The sequence below is a fragment of the Etheostoma spectabile genome, chromosome 3 (genome assembly GCF_008692095.1).
Source record: "Etheostoma spectabile isolate EspeVRDwgs_2016 chromosome 3, UIUC_Espe_1.0, whole genome shotgun sequence".
In the NCBI taxonomy this organism is placed as follows: Eukaryota; Metazoa; Chordata; class Actinopteri; order Perciformes; family Percidae; genus Etheostoma; species Etheostoma spectabile.
Window position 1 is genome coordinate 15,310,374 of NC_045735.1, and position 22,200 is coordinate 15,332,573.

A 22,200-nucleotide genomic window follows, 5' to 3' on the forward strand; every position below is an offset into this window, starting at 1 on the left:
ATATAAGCCTCCCACAATCAGGTATGACAGATATCTGTCGTCTGCCCCACCGAATAATATCACTGTTGTACTCCAATCAACGACAATCATTTCTGAGAATGACTATAGTCGGTGAGGTTATATGACAAACTTAATCAGGTAAAAAACTGTTCAAGATAGTTTTTCTGAGATGAAATAGCTCTGTCAGTGTTGATATTTTATCTAATGACTGTGGAGACAAACATTACAGCCATCTGAATGCAGTTATCTAAATTTAATAGAAGACAAACTGTAAGAACTTTCACCAAGTGACAACCCCATAGCTGCTTAAATGATGGGGCATTGTCATTTTATTATAAATTAGTATGTAATGTTTTTTTCTGCCAGATTTTCATTTGTTTGACAACTTGATTATGTATTTGCACAAAGATTGAAAGCTGAGTGCTCATGATGTTCAGGGCTGCAATGCTTACACACAGAACATAAACTTAATTTGATCAGCGGAGTGCTAAGAAATAGCCTTGAAATGGGACATCAAGGCCAGGATGCCAACCCTCTGATCTCAATTATAAAACTAAAATCCTTTCAAGGAAGACAAACATGGCCACAAGCGGGGCTTCTGCGAGCAACAGGTGGCCTCACCAAGGGCAATGTGACTGCTGATAAACCCACGAGTCAACAGCAGATTTAATCTCTGCGTCCCACTTGGCACATAATGGGGGGAGTTCAGACAGATTGATCTCAGTCTTAGTCTTTGCACCTACGTTAACCCTGTTTTTCTATTTCATCAAGTGAATGTGGCACTGAAGAAAGTATGACAAGTTTCATTTCCAGTGGGTGTTCATGACAAGCAAGCCTTGGAGCCCAACGCAACAAGCACACTTAATTAGAAAGAAAGACAGCACTGCAGTGGAGCTTCTGTTATGCCTGCAGAAACAGGGCTTTAGTATACACTCACCAGCCACTTTACATGGGTACACCGGTTCTGCTGCTCGTTGATGCAAATATCCAAGCAGCCAATCACATGGCAGCATCTCAACGCATCCTTCGCTTACTCACTCTTCCCCATATAGTGTTTATTAAGTAGTGAACTATTGCACATAGGGAACGACCAAACAAGACACTCACTAAAAAACACACCGTTGTGTGACTTGCGTCAGAAGATGCGCTCAATGTTTGTGTGACGGAGGCGGGCGTGGCCATCATCGTTACATTACCTGTCATTTAGCGGACGCTTTCATCCAAAGCAATAGGGAACGGTTTGGAACACAGCGATGGTGAAGATCATCTGCTGAGGTTTAAGCATCAGAACAGGGAGGAAAGGCGACTTATGGGACTTTGTGGCATGGTTTTTGGTGGTTGCTTGTACACACAACCATCTCTAGGGTTTACAGAGAATGGCCTGAAAGAAAAGAAATATCCAGTGACCCCTCCCTTTACTTTCAGCAGGACAGCGTGCCATGGCACAAAGCTCTCATCATCTCAAACTGGAACATGACCATGAGTTCACTTAACTCAGATAGCCTCCACCAGATCTCAATCCCCAGTATTAGGGACCACTAAGGTCTATATAAAACAGACTTCAGATACAGTATTAGGGACCACTAAGGTCTATATAAAAGAGTCTTCAGATACAGTATTAGGGACCACTAAGGTCTATATAAAGAGACTTCAGATACAGTATTAGGGACCACTAAGGTCTATATAAAAGAGACTTCAGATACAGTATTAGGGACCACTAAGGTCTATATAAAGAGACTTCAGATACAGTATTAGGGGACCACTAAGGTCTATATAAAAGAGACTTCAGATACAGTATTAGGGGACCATCCAAAAAGCACCAGGTCATGGGACCTTTAAAAAATTGAACAAAAGGTCATAGTGTGTGAGGTCAAACAATTTAAATGTCCAGAAGAACTACTGTTGTCATTCCCATTATCTTGCTAATTTCTCTTGCAACAGCCTTTTTAAATAGTAAGATGATTATTTGGGTAATATTATGATCACTATATTTGGCTGAAGAGGTGGAACTAATGTGAATGTGGCAGCTCCAGTTTTGACTATCCTAATTAAAAATTTAAAAAGAAATGCTCTTTTTCTTCAATTCTCTTTTTCCTCTTACATGGACAGAAAACAAGCCTAATCATTCTTAACCTACAGTTTACCAGTTCACTGCGAGGTGAAGGACGGGTCGGACTGTGTAATTATTTGATAGTGGGTTCAGAGATCATTATGTTATGCACATAAGTAGGACAACGACCACACTCAACCCCATCCTAGAAAACCTCTTTCCCTCATAATGCCATTTGCAACTCTGCAGTGCACTTGCTGTATACATTCATCGATGGAGACTAGCCCAGCTTGCTACCAGGAGGCTCTAACCCTAACCCATCAATTACAGTTCCTTGTTTCCTGGCCAACCAAATACCAGGAAACGGACTGTGAGGCTGACTCTGCTGCGGTTTGAGATTACCTTGAAACAAATGTTACCAGATGATAGCTTTCAATGTTGCATAAAAAAAACTGTAATAACAAGTGAGCCATTCTGTAAGTAGTCTGTTTCATTTAGATGAAAATGCAAACGTATAGCCATTATAGGCCCAACTAAGTAGTCAACAATGGAGTATTCTTTTCTTTGAGCATCCTGCTTGACTAACAAAAACAATGTTGGCCGCAGCATGGCCGCAGCATGGCCGCAGCATGGCCGCAGCATGGCCGCAGCATGGCCGCAGCATGGCCGCAGCATGGCCGCAGCATGTGCTTCATGACATTGACAAAGGTAAAGAGGCCAGCGTGACTGAATAATTAAGCAGTGATCCACTCAAAAGGAAAGCTAATCAATAAAACAACTATCAGTATGATCTAAATGTGTTTCCTCCTTTTAGACACACACACACACACACACACACACACACACACACACACACACACACACACACACACACACACCCTATACATAGCAGGTCCTCTCTACCTGCTGATCCTCATGTGATCCTCCACATGCGCCTGCTAGAGACCACGCCTAACTCCAGGCTTCTCCGTTTGCTTAACTATGCAGCCCTGAGGTGGACAGTGAGTGGGCCGGGCTAGCTGTGGGAAACACAAGCTGATAATATCTAATCCTCTGTGTGAAGGACATATTTCTCTCCCCCCCTCAGTATCCACCGTGTTTAATAAGCCCACAGTAGCCAGCTGAAATCTGACTGCAGCCCATTCACCGGCTCCTGGAAAACATGCTGCTTCTCATTTCATCACATTTGGACTTATTATATATACATCATTTCAGATAGAGACAATATACAGTGAGAGGATTAACGTTTTGTGTCATAACAAAAATAAGCTTGTCAATTGACACAAATAAGGACTAAAAATAGTCATTTTCACTATGGCTGCACAACATATAGTTTTTTCCATAATCGCAATATCAGCTTACACAATAAACACATCGCGAAATGCTGCAACGTGTTGCGGAAGACACTCGATAGAAAGAAAATATCAGTAAAAATCTTTCTTTAGTAGTTGCTTTTATGTTTAATTCAATGTTTAATTTCTTTGATGAAAGAATGCTGGAACTGATTTCTTTTTAGTAGTTTTCAGTTCAACAAGCATGTGTAATTTAGCAGAATGCTAAAAGCAGCAGATATGCAGAACTAAGACGATTTTAACATCTGTTTATTTATCGCAAGTTATATCGTTATCGCGATAGTCAACAATGGTATTGCATATTTTCCTCATATCGTGCGGCCCTAATTTTGGCCATGTGACATACGGTATATGTCTTAACTCTGCAGGCTGATCTATGAAGGATTGGACTTCCTGTTTTACTGAGACAAATTCCCTCACCTTCAAGGTCAAATGCAATTCTTTATGTCATTGTGGCCGAGTGTTGATCTCTGAGCCAGATAGGACTCCATAAGTTCATCACAGCGTGAGCCCTACAGATGAGGAGGAAGCAAGATCACTCTCTTTGCTCCTGCGTCGTGGTATCACAACAGGAAAAGCTCCGCTCCACAGTATTCTGGAACATTTCGGGGGATCTGGTTTAACTGTTCCCAAACCCAGGGTGCTTGTGGTGCTCTTCCTAAAGGGATGTTGTTCAGAATAAAAACTTAAGCAGGTTCTGTGCCAGAGCGCTTGTCATGCTGCAACTTCTCTGTTCTCATCTCAGTGTTTGCCTGCGAGTCACTTTGAGGGAGCTGCATTTGAATCTTTGCACATGCCCAATCCTCGGGTTGATACATCTGGCCGCCACCTCCTCTGAAACCATTTCACCCCAGGAAACAACACTTGCATTATGCTAAACAGTTGAACCAATCAGGCCGATGCATGTACTGTATGCAAGTAGCAGCTGCTGGAACAGAGATGACTCTTCATTTTCATATTCACGGCGTTGTTTACCTGCCGAGGGGACTGGCTGCTGGATTGCAGTCGTACTGAGCTTCTATTTAGTGCAGACATTTCCCAGACATATCAATCAGGGATTTATTGACTTTCTCAGACAAATCTGTGCAGTCACTTGGTCCTATTTAATGAATTTATGCTTTTTAAATAATTAACTGATGTACTAAAAAATAATTCAGCTCTTTGTAGCTGCCTTTGTTATTTATTACTGCACTGCTGTGAGATTGCCATATCTAATTGAATAACCAAAAGCACCTCAGAAGGTTTGCCTGGTAAGCTGTGTGAACTGAAAGGGTTTTCTTCATTCTGAGATTTCAAGCTGAACAGGGTGAACAGACTCATACAACCACAACAGCTTATTCAGCAAGTTGTCGTATTGTTCTGATTGTAAACTACTTTGGTGGCATTGCTGCCAAGGCAGGTCACCAAGAAAGCTTTTAACTCGCAGAGTCTAAAACCTTGAAATGTAGCTGCATTCAGTGAATCGTGAGGGGAGAAATGTATTTCGCCAACTTTCATACATTCTTGTCGGGTGTCTGCTGTGTGTGTAATTATATCTGTCGAAGCGTGCGTCGCACTGTTAATGCCGAGTGAACAGGCACACACTGATAACACAAAAGTACTGTACCTCAATTTGTCCAACAACAAGTGAGTGAGAAAAACAATGTGAGCACAAACAAAGCCTGCAGTTGAAATAATAGTGGAGCAGTTTGAGAAGCCTTTATCAGACTGGGCCATATGCATGTGAAATGTTCAGCATGGGAGCCACGTGTGTGTATCTGACACTTTCTCATGTCCGATGTCTGTTTTTATATCCATCCATTATCACGAAAACGTTGAAGAGTCAGAAGTGGTGGCGCTTCTGTCTTTTGTTTTAATTCACATCATACCCTGAAGTTCTGTTTGTATTTTCATAGCGTTCCTCTCTGAATTGTTCCGCATGCATCACAGGCCTCTGGCCATAGAGTCGTGGCAGAGCAGAGCCTTCATTATGCTTCAGACAACTGCAGTGAAACAGTATTAAGCCAACACACCAGGCTTGTTATCAAGCTAACGGCCACTTGATAAAAATAGCTATTCCTAAGCTACAAACGGCTTTCATTTAGAGTGTGCCAAGGGGTTAAGGTGTAAATATGGGAATCATCCATCCATCTTAGTCCGCCTATTTGGTATCGGGTCACGGGGGGAGCAGCTCCATCAGGGACCCCAAACTTCCCTTTTCTTGAGCCACACTAACCTATTGTTTATTAAAGAATAAATGTGAATCAACAAATTATTATTCTTGTGTTTTCCAACACTGCTCTTAAATTATGCGATAGTTTTTGCCGCCACTGGATGTTACAGGAAATGGACTGACAAACATCACCCAGGCGGAGTTAATCATCTGTTTTTCTTACAGTGTGGGCACACTGTAAGAAAAACAGATAATGTCCTGGCAGAAAAATACCAGTACCTTTTCCATTAACTTTACCGTCATTTCTGTTAATCCAAATACAGGAAATTCTCTAAATTCAAATTATATCCTCTGAATCTTTAACACACTTCTCTGTAATTCAAAAAATCTATATACGGGAAAAACACCTGTGAAAATTCTTTACAGAAAATTCCTTCATATTAACACAGTATGTCCATTTTTCTATGGAGTCTTCTAACAGTGCACTGAGGCAGGCTTCTCTGCCTCTTGGGCCCAAACAATTGAACAAGGAATTAAAGCACGGTCTGTTTAGCTTAAAAACATTTGAAGGTGATAGCCACGTGTGATGTGTGACATGACGCCTGAGTAAGGTTGACGGAACTAAATGAGCTGCAGAGCAAAAAGTGTTCCACCATAAGGTGAGCGATATACAGTACCTGCTCCAGGGAGATGGAGGAGGGAAAATATTGACAAGCAGGCACCACTGGAGTGTGTCGAAGCAAACTGAGCAGCTCATAATATAATGACAATTATCGCTGCTGCCTCGGCTTCATCAAGCTGTGGATTGTTCCTGATTGAAATTTGACGTACTTCACATTCAGCAGCTCAGACTAAAAAACCACACACACACACACACCACCACACACACACACACATACTTAGTACTACAACTAAAATAGTTGAATACACCCCGTCTTATCCAATTTGCTTATAAGGAGTCCAGGTGAAGTGACAAAAACACATCAACTCTGGTTAATTCTGGTCCATTATCAAGCAAAAATGCCAAATACCTGTTGGTTCTCCAATGCTAATTTTATCAATTTCAATTTAATATTGTATTTTAAATATTTTTTTAAGCTTTTTTTGGGCTCTTGAAACATGTGATTTCCATGTTTTTCGACATTTTATGGGCTAAACGGTCATCAAAAAATAACCAATTATGAATTAAAATCTTTAAATGTATACATATGCTGGTGAATCCTGCAAACCTGGAATGTTAGCTGTTTTAAATCCTTGGGAAAAAGAAATAATAAACTCTAAAGAAGGCCAGCCAATAAAGATATGAATTCCAAAGAAATAAAGGACTAGACTAAAGGGCATACTTTAATTAATAAATAGAAAAGGGTTTTTTCCTCTTGGTTTAAACGCTTGCAAAAATACTAATATTAAATGCTGGCGTGGATCACTTACTAATCCTGTTAACGTGTGAACGTGTGTTTTACAGATGCTAAAGAGACAGTGACATGTTGAAATGTCCTCTAGGGCCAGCTATCTTTATATACAACTTTACATGACTACTATCAAGATCCCAATGTGAGAGGAGGCAGAGTAGCTATCAACCCGTCACTCTGGGGAAAAGTGACAATATCATGGAATGTCTTCACTATGACTTTATTAACCTAATATACGTACAGTATCAGTGTTTAAAGGTGTCCCTAAAAGGCAAAAGTATGCTTTTCAAGGCTGCACTGTTTTCGTGTAAAATTTCAATGAATGCACTATTAACTTTGGCCTTTTTTACATTTGCCTACTGCACCCTGTTAAGCCTATCAATACCAGTAGCAAAAGGACTGCATGTTCTTTCTGCAATGCTGTGTACAGTACAACCTTCCTTATAACCCTAAAGCTCAGTGTTTCAGATTACATTGGGCTTCACCTTAAAACAAATTGGGGTGATGTTTCTTAAAAGGCCAGTATTGCACTTTTGTTGTTTCCTGATTCCTCTACCTGCAATTCAGCAGAGTCTTTGTGAGAAGTAGTGCTCCCATGCTCCTTCCAGGCCATGGGCTGTACAGTAATCAATGTTGATGAATGAGTAGGAAGGCTCTCTTTATTCCAGCCCTCGCTGAATAGAAAGTTTCCATTATCTCTCACAATGTATTCACTCTATCAAAGTGACAGGGTTGAGGCAAGCCACACTCCATTGCCCTCACTGTGCCCATACCTACCTTCATCCGTCTACTCAAAAGAACAGGGAAAGCCAGAAGAGACTGCTAAAATAACACAGCACAAACCTACAAAATCTATAAGACTTTAAGTCTTAAGTCTCATCCATCAAAGCTGTAAGGATACAATTACATGCCTGTGGTGTGCAAAAATATCCACTGGAACAGGGAATAATTCAAGAGAGGATGGCGTTTCCTTCTTTGAACCATTTAACAAAAAGTCACTATAGTACATTTTTTAAAGAAACATGACAGGAAAAAAACAATTTACACACATTTTGTTGAAGCAATACCTCACTTTGCTACAAAAGATTTATTTTTCAGTGCACTTTTGTACCTGGTGTGGGTCGGCTAACAATCAACTTCTGACACTACTAAAACAAAGAAATGTGTAAGACCACGGGCGGCCGAGCAGTTCTCAGTGTCTCTGTACCATGTGAGGCAATACACAAACACACATGTCACATTATTGTTTTTCTACTGTTTAAGTGGAAGTAGGGCTGGGCAATAGCTCGAAATGATATCAGTATTGTGATCTGAGACTAGATATTGTAGATAGATTTTGGATATCTTAATATTGTGATACAACGTAACATTACAGTTAAGTGATGTACTTTTCTGAATTTGCCAGACTGTTCTAGCTGTTCTATTATTTGCCTTTTCCTCACTTAGTCATTATATCCACATCACTGATGATTATTTATCTAAAATCTAAGTGTGAAGATATTTTGTTAAAGAACCAATTGTCAATCCTAGAATATTGCCTCAATTATCGATATCGAGGTATTTGGTCAAGAATATCGTGATATCTGATTTTCTCCCTATCGTCCAGCCCAAAGTGGAAGGCATTGTAATAACTACAACCATTGTGTACAGTGTGCCTACTACTCGGTGCCCATCCCAATGCTGACATCACCAGTATTAATAATTGAAGTTCATAGGCCGCACCCTATGTGCATGCTTAAGTGCTTGCATGTGTGTTTTTGCATGCATGCAAACATTAAAATATTGTTGTTGAACTTTTTGTAAAATCTCAAATAAAGTAAATCATATAAACTTTAAATCATACTAACTGAACTGAATAAATCTAAAAACTGCGCGTGCTTGCGTGCGTGTGCGTGTGTGTGAGGGAGTTGTCTCTCTCTGTTGTCTTCTGTTCAACTCTCCTCTGGCCCCGCCCACATCAGATACACCGATGTGATTGGTGAAGCTCACCTCTGGCCCCGCCTATATCAGATACACCGATGTAATTGGTACAGCTGGCCTCTGGCCCCGCCCACATCAGATACACCGATGTGATTGGTACAGCTGGCCTCTGGCCCCGCCTATATCAGATACACCGATGTAATTGGTACAGCTGGCCTCTGGCCCCGCCCACATCAGATACACCGATGTAATTGGTACAGCTGGCCTCTGGCCCCGCCCACATCAGATACACCGATGTGATTGGTGAAGCTCACCTCTGGCCCCGCCTATATCAGATACATTGATGTGATTGGTACAGCTGGCCTCTGGCCCCGCCTATATCAGATACACCGATGTAATTGGTACAGCTGGCCTCTGGCCCCGCCCACATCAGATACACCGATGTGATTGGTACAGCTGGCCTCTGGCCCCGCCTATATCAGATACACCGATGTAATTGGTACAGCTGGCCTCTGGCCCCGCCCACATCAGATACACCGATGTAATTGGTACAGCTGGCCTCTGGCCCCGCCCACATCAGATACACCGATGTGATTGGTGAAGCTCACCTCTGGCCCCGCCTATATCAGATACACCGATGTAATTGGTACAGCTGGCCTCTGGCCCCGCCCACATCAGATACACCGATGTAATTAGGCTCGTTCGAGATGAGCTGCGCCTCGCCTGTAAAGTGGACGAGAGCAGGCGGCAGCAGCGGGGGGCGGTGACAGAAAGCTGCGTTAAAGTCGGACAGTTTCTAGCCGATTCCAGCTCCTTCAGGCTGGACAGGAAGTGATGAAAACACTGTGGTGCAACTCCGATTTAATAAAATATAATCAGACCCACATACCAGCTGGTACACAGTCTCCAGTTGTTTTAATTATGACAGCATAGCTGTCAAAGTGCTCTACATGCGACCTGTTGCTGATTTTAATCAACAACACACTGGAGATGATCCGTGATCTGAACGGATTTAGTCTCTCTGACTTCTAAACGTCTCTATCAGCCTCACAACATGTGTTCTGGACAGAATAAGTCTTTAAATCAGACAAATAGTAATTAAAATCCCTCCGATTCCAAAACGATAAAAAAGTTTATATAAAACGTCATCATGTTGTAAACCAATCAGGTGTTAAATCAGCTGAGAAGCCGGCGTTTCCCAGCATGCTCTGGGGCCGCCTGGGTCCGCCTGGCTCTTGCAGTCGGTGAAAAGCAACTGCGCCGCCTGCGTCTCAGAACTGCGGCCGCCTTGCTCTCGTGAGATTTCCGTTGCCCACGTGTGCATGACGTCAGAGCAAGTCGGGATCAAGTCGGACACAAATCTAACCGGCATGCAACGGGCGCCGATCGCCGGTGATCGATTCTGCGCAGACCTGGATCATCTCGAACGAGCCTATTGGTACAGCTGGCCTCTGGCCCCGCCTATATCAGATACATCGATGTGATTGGTACAGCTGGCCTCTGGCCCCGCCTATATCAGATACACCGATGTAATTGGTACAGCTGGCCTCTGGCCCCGCCCACATCAGATACACCGATGTGATTGGTACAGCTGGCCTCTGGCCCGCCTACATCAGATACACCAATGTGATTGGTACAGCTGGCCTCTGGCCCCGCCTATATCAGATACACCGATGTAATTGGTGCTGCTGGCCTCTGGCCCCGCCTATATCAGATACACCGATGTAATTGGTGCAGTTTGCCTCTGGCCCCGCCTATATCAGATACACTGATGTGATTGAGTTAATGAGCAGAATTACTCGATGCCAGAGGAACTCAATGAGTAAATTGTAATCGTGCTCTTAAGAGAGCTCTGGATCTCCAGGGTACCTTTCAAAACCCTTTTCATTCAAACACTGTGAGTCCAAGCTGCAAAATATCTCCAAGTATAACCATAAGTCTCTGCCAAATGCATTGATGTGGTTTGTGGTGTCCCAACATATGAGAGACAGAGCAGGACGTAGGCCCCGATCAAACCTTTTCAGGTGGTAAAGCGTTGGGCGCACGTCTTTTTGTCATTCTTTGTGTCACCTGTCCTCAGCCAACCGTTATTTTGCTGTGAAGTTGAATGCCGTTGGGCATTTTTTTCAACTCAAACCGTTTAGGGTGCTTTGAAGAGGGAAAATTGTGGGAGATTTTGAGAACATTTTTAGAAGATTTTACAGCTCCTCCCCCTTCTAGCTGTGATGTCACCCACTCTAGCTCTAAACATTGCGTCGTATACACACCCATTATAAAATCTGATAATTGCACAAAATGTAAACTGTGGTTTAAAAATGTCATTTGGCTTAAATATTGCAAATTGGTATGGCCTCAAAGATTCTGTGATTCTGAGCTCTGTTCAGATTAATTTCCCATTATTGTATAAGGGGAAATGTAGTTTCATTTTCATAGTTTAATAGGATTTTTGTAAAAAACGGTTAGGCCAATTATGAGAAAAGTCATGCCACGCTTGTATTTCGCAGGTGTATTTACTGATCAGGTGTTGCAAAATAAAGAGCACGGTAGAAATTCATACGGAAGAAGGAGATAAGCAGAAGAACAAGTTTGACGAAAACTATTTGTACCCCTGCATCACATTGGCACACTCAACTAGAAGATCAAAACTACAATACCTTCGATGATATCCTACCAAATTACTGCTTAATTAACATGGCTAAAAGGGGGCTGCTAAAAGAAGCTTAGTACTTGACTGTCTGCAGCAAAACTATGCAGCTGCCTTACAAATCTTCAAGCTTATCATTCATCATCTAACGAAGGTCCCACAGAGAACAAAGTGTCAACAGATTATGCTAAAGTCAAACAAGTTGGCCAGAAATGTGAGAAACTTTTAACACTGTTGTTAAGTGAAAATCTCAAGTTCAAATATTTGGTAAATTTGATGTTCATACAATATTTAGTAAGTAGTTAATTCTTATATCAAGCTCGCTCCCATGCTCCTTGCAGGCCCAGTTGTGCACACAAGCAGGTGATCACATAAGCTGGAGTCCTCCATGTGTATCTGAGGACATGTTCCCTATTGCTCTGTACATCTGCTAATCATTCAGTCATTTTAATAAAGAGCTGCAGAGTGGGGGGCCGCGGTGGCCATAACGGGCAGCCAGTATGCACAGTGGACCCAGCTTCCTGTATCATTATGTCATTCTGCAGTGGTTGCCTTTTTAGAGGATGAACTCATTATTTTTTCATGTTGTTGATCTTGGGACTTTACGGCCCCCTAAGAATGGGGTCATGCTCTTCTCTATTAGTTCTGTTAACCCTCGTAATGTCCTCCCGAAAACCTCACACCTTTTGTCCTCTGGGGTCAAAAATGACCCCGCCTGGTTTGTCTGTTATTTGAAGTTTACATTATAAATTGTCATTCAATTCTGTGTAATACCTTTATTCTCACTTCAGTTCAACCCACTACAACACATTTTCCTTTCATTTTGGAATTTAGAGCCAATAGACCTTGTTTACATAAAAGTATACCCTGTTTTTTGGGTAAAGAATAAAGTGAAACTATGAATTATTTTTGACCTAATATTATTTTGACCATTTGACTTATCACAGAGTGGTATGTGTCAAAGTTTAGTGAAGATGCTGTTTTAGAATCATTTCAATTTTTTTAATTACAGCCGAATCATAATCACACCATAATCACACCTGTTGTCCTCTGGGGTCAAAATGACCCCATCTGGTTGTTCTGTTATTTAAATAATATTTAGTGGGTACTTCATTTAATTCTGTACTAAGCCTTTAATAACAACTTCATTCAAACACCTGAACATCATGTTTTTATTTCAATTGAAATTTAAGGCCAACAAGACAGGTCAAGTGGACCTACTGAAGGTCATCAATGGGAGACTATGGAGGCTTGTCTCTGTCTCTGCTGTCAACATGCAGTGTCTGTCACTGGGAGGGATGGAAGACCAGATTATTTTTGGTGCATTTTTAGGCCTTTGATGACAGGACAGCTGAAGACATGAAAGGGGGGGGGGGGGGGGGGGGGGGGGTGACATGCAGCAAAGGGCTGTACGTCCTCCACTTCTGACACTTCTTCCATTTCAGCTTCAGATTCCACCTCCTCCGTTGATTCTTCATCTTCATCATCATAGATGCACTGCTGCACTTCTGATACTTCTTCTACATCAGCTTTAGTCTTACTCATCATCAGTTTCCTCAATTCATACTCCTCTTCCATTTCTGAAGCAGTCAAGTGGGGCTTAAAGGAATAAGCAGATTTGCTATATTGGATTTTGACCATGCTTATTTTTCCTCCTCATCATTTTGATTGAATCCTCCTCATTATTCCTCTGTCTGTCTTTTTTTATTAACCAATTCTCATGAGCCTCCTGGCGATAGATCGCCCTCATCGCTGCTTGTTCGTCAGACTAACTGTGAATGGTCCAGCATTGAGACCCCGTCTGTTTGTTGTTGTTGTAACCATTGTTGGCCCACTCATCTAATTCCTTATCAAGTGTTACAGAGCAGTACGGTTGCGACACTTGATCACAGATGTTTATGGCCAGATGGTGGACTATTTGATCAAGATATGGAGCAGATGGTGGACTATTATCGAAGTTATGGACAGACGGTGGGACTATTGATCGAGCTGTTTGGCGTATGGTGGACATTGATCAAATTATGAGCAGGATGGTGGACTATGTCAGAGATGTTATGGACAGGAGTGGAATTGACAGATTTTATGACGTATGGTGGACTATTTTAGAGCTTATGACAGGACGTGAGAAATGATCAGAGCTTATAGGCAGGACGGGGGACATTGATTAGTGAGCATGAGCAGATGGTGGGACTAGTTGATCAGAGATTTATGACGTTCGGTTGGACATTTGCTCAGAATTATGGAGCAGGTGGTTGACTATTTGATCAGAGTGTTAGAGGCAGACGTGGGACTATTTGATCTAGTTCTATGGAGCGTTAGGTGTGACCATTTGATCAAGTTTATGGCAGATGTGGGACTATTTATCAGATTTATGGAAGCAGTATGGTGGGACTTTATGAGAGGATGTTATGAGCAGGCGGTGGGACTATTTGATCAAGATGTTATGGACGCTACGTGTGACTATTGATCAAGATGTCATGGGCTGGACGTGGCTATTTGATCAAAGTATTTATGAGCGTACGTGGACTATTTGATCAAGATGTTATGGACCAACGGTGGGACTTTGATCGGATGTTAGAGCAAGGACTGGAATTTGATCAGAGATTGACGTAGGTGGGACAATGATCGAGATGTTTGAGCGATGTGGACTATTTGATAAAGATGTTGAGCAGGATGGTGGACTATTTGATCAGAGATGTTAGGAGCAGGACGGTGGGACTATTTGATCAGAGATGTTATGGAGCGGTCGGTGGGACTATTTGATCAAAGATGTTATGGAGCAGGACGTGGGACTATTTGATCAGAGATGTTATGGAGCGGTACGGTGGGACTATTTGATCAAGATGTTATGGAGCAGGACGGTGGGACTATTTGATCAGAGATGTTATGGAGCAGGACGGTGGGACTATTTGATCAGAGATGTTATGGAGCAGGACGGTGGGACTATTTGATCAAAGATGTTATGGAGCAGGACGGTGGGACTATTTGATCAGAGATGTTATGGAGCGGTACGGTGGGACTATTTGATCAAGATTTATGAGCAGGACGGTGGGACTATTTGATCATGATGTTTGGAGCAGGACGGTGGGACTATTTGATCAGAGATGTTATGGAGCAGGACGGTGGGACTATTTGATCAGAGATGTTATGGAGCAGGACGGTGGGACTATTTGATCAGAGATGTTATGGAGCAGGACGGTGGGACTATTTGATCAGAGATGTTATGGAGCAGGACGGTGGGACTATTTGATCAGAGATGTTATGGAGCAGGACGGTGGGACTATTTGATCAGAGATGTTATGGAGCAGGACGGTGGGACTATTTGATCAGAGATGTTATGGAGCAGGACGGTGGGACTATTTGATCAGAGATGTTATGGAGCAGGACGGTGGGACTATTTGATCAAAGATGTTATGGAGCGGTACGGTGGGACTATTTGATCAGAGATGTTATGGAGCAGGACGGTGGGACTATTTGATCAGAGATGTTATGGAGCAGGACGTGGGACTATTTGATCAGAGATGTTATGGAGCGGTATGGTGGGACATTTGATCAGAGATGTTATGGAGCAGGATGGTGGGACTATTTGATCAGAGATGTTATGGAGCAGGATGGTGGGACTATTTGATCAGAGATGTTATGGAGCAGGACGGTGGGACTATTTGATCAGAGATGTTATGGAGCGGTACGGTGGGACTATTTGATCAAAGATGTTATGGAGCAGGACGGTGGGACTATTTGATCAGAGATGTTATGGAGCGGTACGGTGGGACTATTTGATCAAAGATGTTATGGAGCAGGACGGTGGGACTATTTGATCAGAGATGTTATGGAGCAGGACGGTGGGACTATTTGATCAGAGATGTTATGGAGCAGGACGGTGGGACTATTTGATCAAAGATGTTATGGAGCAGGACGGTGGGACTATTTGATCAGAGATGTTATGGAGCGGTACGTGGACTATTTGATCAAAGATGTTATGGAGCGGACGGTGGACTATTTGATCAGAGATGTTATGGAGCAGGACGGTGGGACTATTTGATCAGAGATGTTATGGAGCAGGACGGTGGGACTATTTGATCAGAGATGTTATGGAGCAGGGGACTATTTATCAAGATGTTATGGAGCGGACGGTGGGACTATTTGATCAGAGATGTTATGGAGCAGGACGGTGGGACTATTTGATCAGAGATGTTATGGAGCAGGACGGTGGGACTATTTGATCAGAGATGTTATGGAGCAGGACGGTGGGACTATTTGATCAGAGATGTTATGGAGCAGGACGGTGGGACTATTTGATCAGAGATGTTATGGAGCAGGACGGTGGGACTATTTGAACCACTTTGTGCTGCGGGGTCTTTTTGACCCCAGAGGACAACAGAAGTTATTAAATTCAGTAAAACACCCATAATTTAATCAATTTGCTTCAAATCTAATCATTAAGAGCATAGCTTTAAACAACTACTCTTATTTTCAGAGCACTTGATGAATAAAAAACATATTTTGATGGTAAAAGATTTCATTTGGGATCAGGCCAACACGAGGGTTAAACAGCCTGTACCTTGTATTGATGCAAAAACCAGTCCCTCCCGGATCTCGCCATGTCGCGAACGCAACCCAAACTCAACCAATTACTGTGAATAAAGTGCAACTCGCAATTTTGACCAATCACCGCAACTTTGACCAATAACCGGAAGCTGGCGACTTCAACCAATCACAGCACTCCTGCGTGCCAGACTGCGTCAGTATGTGACTCAGAGCCACTGACCAAGCGGGAGTGGGAACGGGTGGACGTCACACATACGTCGCCAACTTCATTTCCTTGTTTCTGATATGAAGACAAGATGCGTGTCACTCAAACATCTGACATTCACCTCAAAATGTATAGCGAAAGACTCGACACACAAAACATGTCCGACCATCCTGCCAACCTGTATACATTTTAATATCTATGTACGCTGAAACAATTCTTCCCTTTAAAGTTGCTAAAAGCTGTGTCTGCTGTTTCAATCCTGTTGGCTCTTCAGCGGGCGGGGCGCACACACACACACACACACACACACACACACACACACACACACACACACACGGTAGATACAGTAATAAACAGATATGAGACGTCCAGGATGACCTAATGTCCTTTATCAACGTGTATGAATGTGTCCCAGCCCGGGATAGGAAATTAACTAACAATGGAAAGATCAACAAGCTACTCATAGACATGTTCATATTTGATTAATTCATTAAATTATTATTTTTTGTCTTAAATCCACTAGCCATTTTCATATTATACCAACATTTGCATTATCCTGAGCCTTTTTGGTAAGGTTAGTAAAACTCAGCCCAGAGTAGTATTTTTAAAGAAGTAGACCAATACCAATTTTCACTGTCTCTCGCAACTTCATTACAACAAAAATACAAGACATAGCAACTTTTATCGGTAAATTCTTACAAAAGCTCCCTCAAAATCAGGCATTTTGGGCTGCAACAATCTCCAAAAAAGGCAGCGAAATCCTAGAGAGACTACAACACAAAACCAAAAAAAGCTGGTGCATAGATTATTGAGATGGAGGATAAGGATTTCTTCATACTTCATGCTGAGTTCGGAACAGAGCATTTCCTCCATGGACATTTGAAAAAGTGACAAAATGATCGATCATTCATTTGTTAATGCACTTCTTCACAGTGCTTGTTCTAAGTGTGGAACATTCGGTGACCTGATGTCTGTTTTGAGAGAAATTCACTACTTGTGATATTATTAAACATGACAGCGCAGGGCCCCGTAGCTGTAATGATTAATATACCTGGAGGAGTTTTTTTAAACAATCCTGAATGCTGAACAAAATCTAAATGCAGACACCTTTTCAAGTCAAGCAATGAATCTAATTATGTCTGCTATTCCACCTCTTCTATTTAACTTAGTGTGATCACACTACTCATATCAGGCGCTCAATATTAAAGCCACTAAATGCCATCTTCCACCTTGCTACTTTTACTGCTTGTACCTCAACTGTGAAGTTAGAATTATAAGTTTGGAAGGTCATACACCTCAAATGATTTCAGGGTGTGAAAACATTCATTAAGACTTTGGTGTAATTAGGAGCAACAACTGAGACGTGGACTGGTGAGTCTGTGGAAGCTGTCTGTGGAAACTAATTTCAGAAAGCTGTAATTATTTTCTCCTGGATTCCTTCCTGCATTGGTGAAAAGTAATCCTTTTAGTATTTCCACACAGCCAGATGTTCTTGCTCTCAATGTTAAGAAGCATTGAGACTAAATGAGATGAAGAAGCCCGGGCTGAATGCATCAGCCAATCAAAAGGATCCTTAAGCTTGATGATGAAATGTTGTCTGTAGTGCATAAAGCCTTAAAAATGTAAAGCAACAACGTGCTTGACAATCGGAATAATAAACACAAAACACAGCAAACTTAAAGAGTACATCAAGAGCACTTTTAAAGCAGCTTGAAACTGCCATCCTGCAGGAGATAAAAGTCTAATAAAAATTGAAATAAGATGAAAAGGTGCCTTGACATTTTAAATTTTAGTTATTCTTCACCAGGCTTGCATCATTTAACGTGGTAAGGTTTTAACATTTGTCCTTTAACCACCATAAAGACCGCTCATTAGCATTTTCATTTCTAAATGAAGATATTTAAATGCATATTTTATTCTAATTTGATGGTCAAGTCTGACCCAAGTGTACAACACAAGAACAGTTCTATTAAACTGTGGCTGCTTCAAAGGATCCAGTTTACAGTAGCTGGGATAAGCCTCTAGCCTTCTTATTGTAAACCCTGAATACAAAAGCTATTAGTTTTTTGGCTGCACAACTTGTAAAACTGTGGCATGTAAGCGCCTTATCTGGATTGTGTTGTCTTTTTCCAGAACATCCTGACTAACATCTGAATTGAAATATGAAACAATGCATGAGCCAATATTCAGAACACTGCCTACATGTAAATACACTCAAACAGACCAGTTTGTATTCCTATAGTCTGGATCAACAGATAAAGCCTGACATCATGCCGGATGTCAGGCCCCTCACCTTCCGCTCTTTATGTATTACCGTTCTCCAAATTCCCATCGCTACAGGAAACAACACATATGAGCTAGCAGCTACACACTGAAAATGGTTTTGAAGAAAATTTGGATTGTGCAATGGTTCTTTTGTTGAATCATTTTAAAGATTTACAAGTAATATGTTTATGCCCTTTCCTCTCTAACTGGGACGGTCTGGGACCGATTGGTGGGATTGCTGAGGAGGAAGGACACACAGAGATACACTGGTAAGACCAAGTGAGGTGTAACCATGTATCAGCTAATTTAAATAGCTCACGTTACTGTATTGTGTCAACAGTTAGCTTCAATTAATATGTTATGTTGCGTTTTCTTCTGCAGGGTACAAATGCTCCACCAAAACCAAAGGTCCTCGCTGAGCCACCGTCCCTGTATCCGGAGCTTAGCGCCGCCCAAGATGATTGTGATTGGTTTAAAGGTCCCGTGACATGGTGCTCTATGGATGCTTTTATATAGGCCTTAGTGGTCCCCTAATACTGTATCTGAAGTCTCTTTATATAGACCTTAGTGGTCCCTAATACTGTATCTGAAGTCTTTTATATAGACCTTAGTGGTCCCCTAATACTGTATCTGAAGTCTCTTTTATATAGACCTTAGTGGTCCCTAATACTGTATCTGAAGTCTCTTTCATATAGACCTTAGAGGTCCACTAATACTGGATCTGAAGTCTCTTTTATATAGACCTTAGGGGTCCACTAATACTGTATCTGAAGTCTCTTTCTCAAAATTCAGCCTTGGTCCAGATTTCCAGCCACTAGAGCCAGTCCCACATTGAGCTTTCCTTAGTATGTGCCATTTCTGAGTCTGTAGCTTTTGAGGAGGAGAGGGGGGGCAAGGTGGAGGCTGGGGGTGTGGCCTTGACCAACTGCCACTTTGCTCATTTGAAAGCCATGATGTCTCTCTCTAGAGGGGGGGGGGGCAAATTCTCTGGGCGGGCAAAGCAGAGAAAGGGAAGGTAACCTTGCCCCTTGTGATGTCATAAGGAGCAAGATTCCAGATCAGCCCATCTGAGCTTTCATTTTCTTAAAGACAGAGCAGGATACCCAGGGCTCGGTTTACACCTATCACCATTTCTAGCCATTGCGCGGCCATAGGCATTCTAGGGGAACTCATATTAATGTTAAAAAACCTCAAAAACTGACATTTTCATGCCATGGGACCTTTACAGAAATGTAAACAGCCCAGAGCCTTTTTTCCTCCTATCCCAGAATGTATGTGTGCTGTAGTCAGACGTTGCTCCACAGCGCAGTGGCGATAGAGCTGGCAATGCAAGACAAGTATTTTCCTATATCAAGTAGCAATTAGTGCCATTAAAAGTGAACAAGAAGCTCCTCAAACCTGCAATGTGTGTTTTTCACTCTGACATTCATCATTGGTGATGTACCTTCATCATGAGGTCTATTATAAGCTCGGCAGTCTCACACATAGAATGACATAGCATTGCACGGCTTTTATCAACTAATCTAATATTGGGCAGCTCCTGTGTCTCTAGATTTGAAATTTTGAACAAAACAATGCCAGTTGCACTTATGTCCTCCTCTAAACATGGCTTCCTCGTTGTCTAGTCAGTACACTGTGTGAGCTTTACGGGTGTAACGGTAGTATTTGGACAGTTTCTCATTGCAGGTTCCGTGCTGAGGCAATGTCACAGCACTCCTATCTAGATGCCAAGACATGTCATCTCTGCACTTTAGCCAAATATAAAGAGACTGCAGGACGCAATTATCTGCTACTGACAGGTGTGAATTGAACTGATGTGGGTGTTGATGAGTCAAGCAAAGGCTCTCTGCGCTTCTAAAGCCTCCAAAGATGTACAAAACACATTGACCATATTTGTTTTTCACACAGCATTTCAGCTTGGTCCTTGTTCTGCCACCTTACTTGTGCTGAGATCACTTCTACCGTGCCCTTATGTGCTTCTACAGCTGGTTCCACATCGTTATCCCCGTGCAAAATCAAAGTTGTCATTTAGATCAAGCTCCCATTGGCCGAGCCATTTGGCCTGCTCCCTTTGTTGGCCCGCCATGGCTTGAATGCTTGTGTTATTCCTCGTATTTTGAAGTGCTGTTAAACTACGTATGACTACAACGCCAAGTCTCAAAGACTCACTAGATTGTTACACCAATGAAAGCAGGTGGTACTTCAACTAAATTTAATATTTGGTGCAGCGTCCCTGTGTCTTAGATTTGAACATTTTGAAACAAAACAATGCCCCAGTTCCACCTTTGTCGTCCCTTAAAATGGCTTCCTCGTTGTTAGTCAGATACACTGTAAAGCTGAGCTTTAAGGTTAAGCGGTATATTTCTGGAAAGCTTCTCTCATTGCAGTCTCCTGCTGCAGGATCTGTCACATGCACTCCTATCTAATGCACAAGACAAATGTCATCATCCGTCAACTTTAGCACAAAATAAATAGAGTATGTGTCAGTAACAGTCAATTAGTCTGACTAACACTTGACAGGTGTGAGAATCTTGAAATGATTGTGTGTGGTGTTGATGAGCAAGCAAAGCACCTCTGTCTGCTTCTAAAGCCTCCAAAGCCTGTTAACACAGACAACATTAGACCAATATTTGTTTAATTTCACACAGCATTTTCAGTCTTGGCTCACATTGTTTCCTGCCACCTGTACTGTGTTTGTGCTGAGATCACTCTTCTACCGTGCTCCTTATGTGGACTTTCTAACAGACTGTTCATCACATCTGTTTTATTCCCACAGACTGCACTACACATCTCACAGTTGGTCAATTTAGATCAAAGCTGCCCAGTTGGGGGCCCGCGGGCCAGTTTGGCCCGTGCTCCCTTTGTTTTGGCCCGCCATGGCATTTGAAATGCTTGTGTTTATTCTCCTCGTATTTTGAAAGTGCTGTTAAACCTAACCGTAATGACTACAAACGCACATATTGTGCAGCTACAAAGGACTTCATCTGAGTTTTACACCAATGTAAAGAACAGTGCTGGTAAACTTCCCTACTAAGTGTTATCTACGAAGAATAACAAGAATTACAGCATTCTCTCTCTCTCCCACTCCCCCTCACACGCTTTGAGTCAGCCAGTCAAGATGGAGCGATCGAGGCAGTGACACACTGACAAAGGAACATGAAGATAGTCAGCTGGAGCCCTAATGTAGAAAGACTTTGGAAAAACAAAGACAGGCTTCATGTCTCCCACTGATGTTACAAGTGATAAGTGACTTTAAAAAGGTCTGTAATATGGCAGGTATATGCAGATTAAAGAGCAGCATTACTTTCAGGATTTTATTTTAGATTTTGAATGTTAATTTTCGATAAGAATCCATTTTCTCATAGCTTCAACATTTATTTTTTGGCCCGTGGCCTTCTATTGAAATACCTTCTTGCCCCTTCATATGAAAGAATTTGAATGAAATATGAAATCTAATTGATATGGTATTCTTCTTCTAACCAGACTACCTTTTACCGCAGGGCAGCCCTAACCAAACCTACAGCTTATCCCAACTTACAGTTTTAGACTACTTTTGCCACATTTAAAGATAATTCACAGAATCCTTAAAAACAAAATTACTGAGAAAATCCGACACTTACAAATCTCCTACCTAATCACCTCTCGCCAGCAA

General features: G+C 42.0%; 1 protein-coding gene and 1 long non-coding RNA gene across 4 annotated transcripts in view; one reads left to right on the plus strand and one right to left on the minus strand.

Annotated features, from left to right (window-relative positions):
• Nucleotides 1–22,200, minus strand: part of LOC116672388 (cell adhesion molecule 2) — a 179,066-nt gene that overhangs the window by 109,557 nt on the left and 47,309 nt on the right. The window lies entirely within an intron of this gene.
• Nucleotides 7,213–21,878, plus strand: LOC116672530 (uncharacterized). Its single transcript, XR_004327576.1, has 4 exons — nucleotides 7,213–7,224; nucleotides 10,710–10,715; nucleotides 17,562–17,569; nucleotides 21,715–21,878. It is a non-coding gene; the product is annotated as an uncharacterized LOC116672530 (long non-coding RNA).